The 11,041-nt window shown below is 48.4% G+C and overlaps 1 long non-coding RNA gene across 1 annotated transcript; it reads left to right on the forward strand.

Annotated features, from left to right (window-relative positions):
• Window positions 1-588: 588 nt before the first annotated feature.
• On the forward strand, window positions 589-6,593 carry LOC139032424 (uncharacterized). Its single transcript, XR_011484962.1, has 3 exons — window positions 589-786; window positions 1,073-1,105; window positions 2,514-6,593. It is a non-coding gene; the product is annotated as an uncharacterized lncRNA (long non-coding RNA).
• Window positions 6,594-11,041: the final 4,448 nt, after the last annotated feature.

The following is an 11,041-nucleotide window of genomic DNA, read 5'->3' on the forward strand; positions in this document are numbered from 1 at the left end:
TCTATATGTGATGCGTGTGTAGTGCATATGTGTGTTCTATGTATGTGTGGTGTGTGTATGTAGTGTATATATGTGTGGTGTGCATAATGTATAAGTGATATGTATGCGGTATGTGTATATGTGTGTGTGATGTGAATGTATGGTGTTTGTACATATGTGTTTGTGTGTTCTGTGTGTGTGTGTGGTGTGGATGTGTGGTGTTTGTACGTGTGTGTGTGCGTGTGTGTGTGTGAGTGTGTGTGTATGTGCTGGAAGGCGGCAGGAATCTTCACTTGTTACAGTGATTCTGCTACAGAAGCTCCAGAAAACGTACTGCCTCAAACCCTGGCAGGGCTAAGCCAGTTAATTTTCACTCACAGATTATATACTGAATGTTGCTGAAGAGTGGGGAAACAGCAGAAGCCTGGGCAGTCTTTTAGAGAAATAAAGCCCAGGCGTGGTGGGATGCTGGGTCTCAGGAAACTGGGGCCTCCGCTTCCTGCCCTCTGTGAGAAGCCTGGGGCGGGCAGCCTCCAGCTCCAGGCTGTTTGTCCAGGGAGCGGGGAGCTGGCGCAGTTTGTCAAGCAGCAGGGGTCGGTGGGCACGCCAGCCCTCTGTGGTCAGGGGCCCGCTGAGTGTCCGCAGGCGGGACACTGTTTGGACAGAAAGGACCCGCCTTTCTGTCAACACTGCAGCATTTGTCTCCCGCCGCCCGCGAGGGAGTTTGTAACCGGAAGTCTTCGGCGCTCCCAGGGCAGCGAACACTCTCAGGGCTGGAGCCGCAGGCAGCTGCTGGGCAGGACTCTGGTGCGGTTCCGTTCTCAGGCTTGGCCAATAAGTCCAAGTCGAGTTTGGTTCAAAGAGTATTTCTAGTTGTCTATAAAATACCATAATAATAGCTGAATTCTGTCACCTAACAAACTTCCAGTATTGGCACTTTTAAATACTTTGGCCTTTGGAAATTTATTTAGTCTTTATTGTGCAATATTTGAGTTTGTTGTGTTTGGGTCCTAGTTTAAGACTTTCCTATGAGACAGTATCTTTTCTGATAGGATATATATGTAATATATGTTTATTTTTTATCTATTCCCAGGTGGCGCTGGTAGTAAAGAATCCTCCTGCCAAGGTAGGTGATTTATTATACGTAGGTTCTATCTTTGGGTGGGGAAGATCCCCTGAAGAAGGGCATGGAAACCCACTCCACTATTCTTGCCTGGAGAATCCCATGGACAGAATAGCCTGGCAGGCTACAGTCTACAGGACTGCAAAGAGTTGGACATGGCTGAAGTGACTTAGCACGTATGCATACATGCATGCCTCTATCTATGTATCTATTTTGCATACTGTATGCCTAACTGGATATAAATGGAATGACCTACCTCCTCTGCGCACCAGCTCTCCCAATTCATTTTCCTATGACTGTGTTGTCATCATTTGAAACATGAAGTGCTTCTCAATTGTCCCTCAACCTAGTGATTTGGTCTCCCAGCTCCTGGCTCCCTTTTCATCCAGTCTGTGGTGGTCTGGCTGTGTTTCTTTTGCCTTCTGGTGCCCACTCAGCTTGTTCCTTGTGCACGTCCCAGCCCAGCCGAGAGAGGTGTGCCCTGGGCCAGCTGCCTGGCTCTGCCCTCAGCGAGTTTGCTCTTCGTCCTCTGTGGTTAACTTTCATGAGGCAACTTTGCTGGCTGCCCAGCACCCTCACAGCCATCTCCCTCCCCTCCCCTCCTTTCTGGGCTGTCTCTCTGTCTAGAATGAGATCACAATTCTTTAAAGAAGGAACGGGAAGGTTGTCCTTGCCTCCTTCCATATCTAGGACTCACCAGATGCTGGTAGCTACCTGGGAGCAGGTCGGGCTGCAGGTTACTCACTGCTGTGGACTTTGCTGTTGCTGACACTGACCAGCAAAGGGTACGGTGCATTCATCTGAGAGCTCCAAGGGCCCCCTTGACCCTGCAATCCTTTGATTTTCAACTCCTTTGTATCCAGGGGCTTCTCTTTAAGTGCCCGGGGTGCGTGACACAGGAGGGCAGAGCCTGCCCAGCTGTGGTGGTGGGCTCTATTAAGTTCTCACACCCCACACAGCACCCCAGGCAGGCTTGAGAAACCCGGGGCCCTGGAGACCCCAGGGTGTGGAGTCCGAGCACTTTTTCCCTAATAATGATACAAAAGGGCTCCTTCTGGAAACAACATTTGGATAACTTTCTAGTTGGAGAGGAAAGAATTCTTTAGTTAAAACATCTTTTGTTTTCACCCTTTCCTCGTTTCTGTGTTTGCAGGGAAAGTTGGAAAGGAAGAATTGCTTCTGTTGTTTGATGAGCAGATTTTACCGTGCAGGTGGAGGAAGGCTGTGGCCCAGGAAACAAGCGAGTGTACAAACAAAGCATCTGCTCTATAAATAGTCTCCCCCCCTCCACCAGGCGTGACTCAGGGGACCTGGGCCAGCGGCTCCAACTGTTCAGGCTGACAAATCCCGTGTTGCTTATGGAAACATGGCAAAAGCAGCTTGTAATTTTTTATTCTCTGGTCTTGTTTAGGCTTTGGAGAGAGAGAGGGATGACTTTCCTTCCATGTCAGATTATAACCCACATCACTGCTGATCTCAAAAATCATCGGAAGACAGATGTGGAAGGATCGGAGCTCCACGTCCTGCGGTTCCAAAGTCCCGCATGATCCTGGCTCCAATAGAAGGAAAATAATGCATAGTTGCTGTGAACCTGTAACTGTGCCCCACTTTCCCTGTTGGCTGGAGATGATCTCGGCAACAGGAAAACAATCCTCTCTTTTGAAAATAGTGTTTATTGACAGGGAAAGTGTAGGTTGTTGTTTGTTGCTTAGTCGCTAAGTCGTGTCTGACTCTTTTGCGACCCCAAGGACTGTGTTCCACCAGGCTTCTCTGTCCATGGGATTTCTCAGGCAAGAATACTAGAGTTGGTTGTCATCTCCTTCTCCAGGGGATCTTCCCAGATCAGGGACCAAACCTGCATTAGGTTCTTTACCACTGAGCTAGCAGGGAAGCGCCTTTCAGAGTTCTAGTTCACTCTGATTGGTTTTCTTTATAATTCTGTGTATTTCATTAATCTAAAAACATTATTCCAAGAAGGGGTCCATAGACCTTGCTAGACTGTTCGAATCCATGCATAGAAGGTGCTGGGACCCTGTGGGAGGGGTGCACCCTTGGACTGGAGGAGAGTGGAGGCTGTGAGGGTCCTGGCAGAAGTGCCTTCTGCTGCCCTCCACACCAGCATTTGCAGTGAGCAGGGGGTGGGCCTCATTAGCTATTAGGACAGATTGTATGCCTATTCCTTTATGTACAGAATAATGACACAATTACATGTGTGGAATGTACATGGAATTTTGACTTAGGTGAAATTACCTTTTGAAGCAATTTTCTTATCGCTTAAAACTGCAAAGGTGAGTTTCTTACATTCAGTAAGGGTAAGTTGATGTAAATAGGTAGACAAGGTTTAACAGACGACATACCTTAAAAGTTCTTTTTGGGGGGGCCTGTTTTTTTGAGATAGTGAAGCGTGTAGTAATTTGTGACATAACCCCTTTTGGAGTAGTTGACACTGCTGTTCAATTGAATTTTGATGAAGAATTCATTTCACGTGCCCAAGCGCAGATATATGAGGCATTTGACTCACAGTAGAATTCACTACTATGTGTAAAATAGATAGGTAGTGGGAAGTTGCCGCATAGCACAGGGAACTCAGTCGGTGCTCTGTGATGACCTAGATGGGTGGGATGGGGGCGTGTGGCAGGGAGGTTCAAGAGGGAGGAGATATATGTACACATATAGTTGGTTCACATTGTTGTACAGAAGAAACTAACATATCATTATAAAGCAATTATACTCCAGTTGAAAAACGAAATTCCTTTACCCAAAGGGGGAAAAAAAAGAAATAGGCGATTATACTTAGCTTCCGTAATCAGAATCCAAAGTACCACAACACCAGAGGCTTTCACACAATCGGCAAGAGCAGAAACAGTTATATCTACTTCACTGGCTGAAGCAAAGTCATTAAAAAAAAAAATTAACAACAATTTCTTGTTAGTTTCCTATTTTTTCTTTAGTTCTTTTGTGTCATTTTCTAAGCCAGACAGTTTCTTAGGAAGGCATATCACACAGGTAAGGATTCCGTAGATTGTGTGTGTCTGATAGTCAGTCTCAGCACCAGCAAGCATGGGAACTGCTGTGTGTCAGCTGCTCCATCCGGCCTGGGGAGATGTGCACGCAGGCTCAGAGCCATTTGTCTTTCTTTTACTGCTGGAGATGGTCTTGTCATTGGTGATCTTCTCAGACAACCTAGGACAATAATCAAGCCCATATTCCCTGGCCAAGATTCCATGTGTAAGCTCAGCATTTACAGGTGGTCAGTTCTTTTGAGGTGAGAAATCGGCAGGGCCAACACCTTAATTTGCTTGAGCTCAGGAAAAAGACACCACCTCTTAAGTGGTTTGGTGGATAGTCTGCCTTACTTTGTGCTCAGTCCGTTCAGTCGCTCCATCATGTCTGACTCTTTGTGACCCCATGCACTGCAGCATGCCTGGCTTCCATGTCCATCACCAACTCCTGGAACTTGCTCAGACTCATGTCCATCAAGTTGGTGATGCCATCCAATCATCATCCTCTGTTGTCCCCTTCTCCTCCTGCCTTCAATCTTTCCCAATCTCAGGGTCTTTGTGTTAGCGAGATTTTTATGACTGTTATGAGGGGGACATGAAGACCCATGGGACCAGGTAGTTCCTTACTCACCCAAAGCAGGGAGGAGGGCTTCCCCTAAAGACCCTGGCCACCCTCTCAGGTGTTGCGGTAACTGCTGATAGGTCTGGGGGATGTAGGAATGTCAGTGATGCTTCTTCACTTCCTAAGACAATGTGAGGCTGGGGACTACCCAGGTGACTGTGGAACAGTAAAATGGCAGGACTGGCCAAGTCGGGGGGTGGGGGGAGCTGGGCAGGCTGCGTCCAGAGCATTTCTGGAGTCCCTGCGCCTTCGGGAGAGAGTGCTGGTCTGCTGGTCTCTGCTGGGATCCAAGATTTCCTGGAGTTGTTGCAGGGAGAAGTCAATTCTGACTGTTGAAACTGTTTCTTTGAATTTTCAGCTCTCTGTTGCTTTGTTATTACAATTATAATCATACATAATGGCCTGCCTCAGAGAATCCTGTCCCTCTGCTTGACTGTTAAGCTGAAGTGCCTTTGTCCATAACCCTGTCCACCTGTAGATTGCAAGAAGAAAGAAATTAACATATCTCCCTGTCTGAGGCTTGCCATTCTGGAACATTTTTGCGAGTTTAATGGCCTTTTTACTCTGTTTCCTCACCTCCCCACTCCCATCTCTGATCTGGCATCCAGACCTGGACAAGATGGTTCTTTTGAGACATTAGTGTGCCATCTTGGCCAGCTGGCTTTTCAAATAAAGTCATATTCCTTTCCTCAACACCTCATCTCTTGGATTAATTGGCCTATTGTTCAATAGGCAGAGTGAGATTGAACCCCGTAACAGAGTTGCAAGGACAGGAGGGCCCAGGTACGATGCCAGAGCTGTGCCAACCTAGCCAGGCTGGAATTGCACTGTGTACTGGGCCTTCCTGCACTAGTTCTCCATTCCCACATAGCAAATGATGGCAGAAACCAGCACCCATGTGTTACCTCACAGTCTCTGAGGTTCAGGGGTCCGGGAAGGACTTATCTTGTTCTTCCGCTCAGGGTCTCAGGGTGCCAGCTGGGCTGAGGTCTCATCCGGTTCTTGATCGGAGAGGAGTCCACTCCTGACTCATCCATGTTGGTAGCAGGAGTTCATTCCTTGTGGCTGTAAAGTGGAGGCTCCCATGTTCCTGCTGGTACCTGGCATGGGCTACTCTCAGATCCTAAATGTGTCCCCAGGCCTTTGTCGTGTGGTGCCTCCATAGCCCCTGGCATAGCAGGGCAGCTCCGGTCTGTAAAGTCAGCAGGGGGAGAGGGCTCTCACTTCAGCAGGCGGTCCTAGCTAGTCCTTCTCTTAGGAGCTTTTATCCGACTAAGTCAGATCCTCAACGGAAGCATCTCCTTTGGGATAACTAACTTTTTTTCCCTTTTTTAATATTTGAGATTTTGGGCTTCCCTGGTGGCTCAGTGGTAAAGAATCTCCCTGCCGATGCAGGATACACAAATTCGATCCCTGATTTGGAAAAATGATACATGTCATGGAGCAACTAATCCTGTGTGCCACAGCTAGTGAACTTGGGCTCTAGAGCCTGGGGGCCGCAACTACTGAAGCCCAGGAGACTTAGAACCTGTGCTCCACCATGAGAGAAGCCACAGCAATGAAAAGCTGTAACTAGAGTTGCCCCTGCCCGCCACAACTAGAGAAAAACACGTGTAGCAGTGAAGACCCAGCACAAAAATAAATAAATAAAATTATAAAAAAAAATAAATAAAATTTGAAGCTTTAATAGTATCTGAAAACTTGCTTTACCTTTGCCATCTCCTATGGCCAACTGGGCAGCAGCAGTGAAGGTGGGGCCGCTTTGCATGTATGGTTCCTGGGGGTGCAGCTCACCTTTGGCTCCTGGGGGTCTCTGATGGTTTCTTTGAGCCCCAGCCCAGGTGCCTGTGCAAGCTCGTGGTGGAGGATATCAGCTCCCTCGAAGGTTTCCTGTGCATCAGAGTGGGAGGAGGTAAGGAGGAAGTGGATCCCCATCTTCAGCTTGTCTTTGGGGTCCTGCTCTCCCCCACCTCACATCTGTCGGCTGAGCGACAGCAACACCAGATGCAGGGCTCTCCTTTCCACCAGCCCTACTCTTGTGGCCGGTCTGATTCCTTTGTGTCTTGTGCCCCTAATTCTCTGCTGGGCTTAGTGGGTCAGCCTCTGATGGAATCACAGCTGGCCCCTGGGGTCAGCCCTCTGTGGCCAGAGTTCAGGGTTGTTAAGCCAGGGGCTGTGTCCTCATGAGACCATCCCTGTTGTGTACATCCTTGCTGGTCTCCACTTGTTTCAGGAGGTGGCTTTTGGTTTCACTCTTTGCAGAGAGGACCCCACCCCTGAGACTCCATTCCACCCATGGAGAAGCTTGGGCATAGGAAAGTTAGGTTCTTTACCAGGTCATGATGGGATTAACTAGGATTCAAACCCCATGGACTGGATTCATCACACTCTGATGATCAGTGGGTGTGGCACCCCTCAAAGCATAAAGGCTCAGGGAGGTTACACTCCAAGCTTCCTTTTATGTCACCACCACATCATAATGCCCCTTCCACCAGAGCTGGAAGAAACCTTCCAGGCCATGAGCATGATACTTTGCTAAATAGCCCAAGGACTCACCCTGTGCAAAGCTTTCTGTCTCCCACCTACTGATTTCCCCAAAGATACATGTTTCCTTTTCTCTGTGATTCTTGGTGCTTTGCATAGATGGTGCAAAAAATTTCATAATGGTCCTCTGCATACTTTATTATAATTGCTGGCTTGTATGCCCATTTTCGGGCTGACCAGTGAGCTTTTGAAGATAGGCAGCCACATGTTCTCATCTGTGCAACCCCAGCACCTAGTTCATGACCTTGGTAAAGGTTTGTTGATCAAATGAAGAAGATGAAGACAGACCATGAGTGACAGAGCCAGAATAACATTTGGGTTTCACTGTTTACCAGTCAAGTAAAAACTTTGTCATCTGTGACTCTTGGTCACCTATTAAAGAAGAGATTTCGTCAGCACTGGATGATGAGATAACCACTTTCAAAGGCTCCTTCTGGACCTCACAGTTCTTTTCAAGATTCATTCTAGGTTTTTTTTTTTTCCAAAGATATGAGGTTGTGGATTTAGCAAATTCTGTTTTTGTCACTAATGAGCTGGATGTTCTGTGTGTTTGTGTGTGGGTGTCAGTTGCTCAGTTGTGTCCCACTCTTTGTGACCCCTTGGACTGTAGCCCACAAGGCTCCTCTGTCCATGGAGTTCTCCAGGCAAGAATACTGGAGCCAGTTGTCATTTCCTACTCCAAGGGATCGTCCCAAGCCAGGCATCAAACTCGGGTCTCCTGCATGGCAGGCAGATTCTTCACCCTTTGAGCCAGCAGGGACCTCAGCTTCCAGCTTATTCATCTGTCAACATGAAGATGATAAGAAGTGCGCGAGTTCAGGGTGGCTGCAAGCTTCGTTTCCCAGATGACTCATGGAGGCAGTGATATCATTCCTTCACTTGTTTAGCAACATTCACTGAGTCCTAATAAACGTCTTGCTCTAGACCAGGTCCTCAGATTTGGACAATGAAGACCCATGAGAGCGCAGTTGTGTGGGAAAACCAAGACATCAAAACAGGAGATTGGGGCCCAGGTGACAATACTTCTTGGCCACATGAGTGGGGACCCATGTTGAGATGGAGTGAGGGAAAATCAAGGGAGGTTAAAAAAAAAAAAGACTTCAGCCAAGTCTTAAAGATGGGGTTACGGGTAGGTGTTCTATATACACTAGGTTTTCCCTACTCACTGCCATTAATTTATCTATAATCAAGTACAGCTAATCCCATACTTATGCAACTGTTCCATTCCAAAAGGGCTTTCTCAACTTGAACTTTGCATGAGAAGAAAAGGAAACAAACTCTGCTGCCCTTTTTTTTTTTCCCCTGAAGTTTGCTTTGAATTTAAAGATACAGAACCCTTTATATATGCACACAACTTCATATCTATTTCCTTGTTTCAAAATTCTTTGATGTATTGACCTTCCGTGGAGAGGGAGAGAGGTTTGGCCATGTTCACACTCCAATCTGTTTGCTTTGTCCTCTAGTTTGTGAGCAGGTCCTGCCTTTCCCGGCTGGGTCCTTCTAGGCATGGCCAGCATGCAGCCTGGTGTTTGTGGGGGTCAGAGCTGGGGACAGAGGAGTGAGCCGCCTCCTTGGAGAGTGTGCTCCTGCAGCCTCCGCCTTCAGCCTGTGGGGAATTCATCTCTGAGACTGTTTGGTGCTGTGCTGGGGACGTAGCTTCTCCAGGGCTCCTTGACTCTCCCCTGCTCTGTGCCCCGGAGGCTGAGGCAAACAGACCCATCAGACTGCTCTCTTACCTTTGTCTTCATTTTAGGATTTGACCAAATAGGGAACTTCAGCAAGACACAGGTCCCCATCGTGGCTGTGACCCTGGACTCTTTGTACCTCTCCTGTGAGCAATGCACCCCAGCACATTTGCTTTTCCATTTGTCCATGAGCTCTCCCCACACCTGGCCCCTTCCAGATTCAGGATTCTGCTTAGGACCACTCTGGGAGCTCCTGGATGTCTATGTGGATGGTGCCCCTTGAAAGTGCTGTGTGCGTCACATGGTGCTCCTGTTCCCCGTCCCCCACGTCCCTTCTGCCTTATTACTTTTCACAGCATGCATCCCTCTCCGAAATCCATCATGTAGCCATTCTCCTGTTCCCAGTTAGGTAAACTCTAGGAGAGACAAGACCTTTTCTATCCTAGCCACCGGTGAATCCTCACCATCTAGATCAGGGTTACCCCACAGTAGGTGTTCAATAGATATTTTCTGGGAGGATGGATGAATCAAGGTGGTAAGGTGGTTTTGCTCGGCAATGTCAGTATTAGGTAATAGACACCAAGGAACTGGAAATATACTTGAGAACAAAACCAAGACCTGTGTCCCTCAGCTGAATCCAGTTTCTCTGAATAGAAGCCTTCTCTTTTTCTCTGCTTTCTGTGCTTGGTGGCAAGCCCTGGGAAAGGAGGAAAAAAAGGGCAAGTCAGTGGACTGCTGGAGGGATGTAGAAATGCTTGAGAGAAGAGAAAGCCATCTGGCTCCAGGAACCCCCAAGCACCCAACCATGCGGAATTGCAATTTCTCATCCAGCGCCCACTCAGGAGGTCTTTTTTTCTGGCTTCTAGGAGACAACCTGAATGCTTACTCGTCATTCGGTTTGTTTTCCTTGCTAATCTCCGAAGCAGTGACCACATCCTTTCTCTCTCTCATTCTATCTGAGCCTCCTGAGAAGTTCACACGAGTCACGGTTAGTGGTCTGAGAAGCGGGGCGGGGGGAAGGGCTTCCTGCTGACCTGTGCCCTGCACTGCTGGTGATTTGCATGCATCTGTTGGTGTGCAGATCCCAAGTCAGATGTGGCTTTCCTCTTCAGCTGAGCAGACGCTCATCATGTGCACTGTTGTGAGGGTCGGCTCTTTCATTTTTTCCAGACAACTTGAGTGTGCAATGAAAAATCTGAAAAACTGATCATAAAAATTATTCAGGTGTTGTTTTCTTTCCTTGGAAAGCTGGTGGCTGTTTATGTCCTTGGGACTCTGGCTTCTGATGACATAGCAACATGAATGGCTGAATGGGCCTGGGGAAGGTCACTGGGATGCTGGCGATCACCTTGGTGAAAGGAAGCCTGCGTGCTTGGGTTCTTGGAGCAGCGATGCTAGAGTTAAAAGAGGGGGTTCTACCACAGGGTGCTAAACAGACCTGGGTTATCAGATGTGCCTCTAGACCACAGACTCCTTTCAAATCTCAGGGCCCTGCTACTCAAGTGAGGTCCCTGGACTACAGCGACAGTATCACATGTTAGAAACACAGAGTCTCAGGCCGCACTCAGCCCCCAGGAGTTAGGATCTGCATTTTGACCAGGTACCAGGGGAAGGTGTGACTGTCAGTGTGGAAGCGTCACTCACTCCTTTCAGGCTCCTGCAGGGTTTGTGGCACCAACCAGAGTTATTGGAGTTGCTTTAATGGAGAAGTGGGCCAGGTCTGAGCAGAATGAGTGGGTGGACATATCGCACAAGCCTCTCCTGTCAGCTTGACCTCTGAGGAAGGTGGGTGCTGGGCTTCGTGTGCCTTGGGCTGGAGGTGCTGCTGGCCCAGAGAATGCTTGACATCTAAGAGGAGCTGGGCCTGGGAGATTCGGGATGATGTGCTATGGATGTCCTTCCAGAGGGCCCTGGAGGCAATGGTGGTGGGGGTCCCTGCCCTCTGGCTCATTTCCCTGCTGCTTCCCACTGTGGCCCTCTGGGCTCTCCCTAGCTGGCCTCCTTGGCATGGGGAGTCATAAAGTGACCTGAGGCCATGATGTCTGTTCCTATGATCCAGGACTCTGTGTCTGTCCAGCATTTGCTG

The sequence above is a fragment of the Odocoileus virginianus genome, chromosome 31, assembly GCF_023699985.2.
Source record: "Odocoileus virginianus isolate 20LAN1187 ecotype Illinois chromosome 31, Ovbor_1.2, whole genome shotgun sequence".
NCBI classification, from domain to species: domain Eukaryota; kingdom Metazoa; phylum Chordata; class Mammalia; order Artiodactyla; family Cervidae; genus Odocoileus; species Odocoileus virginianus.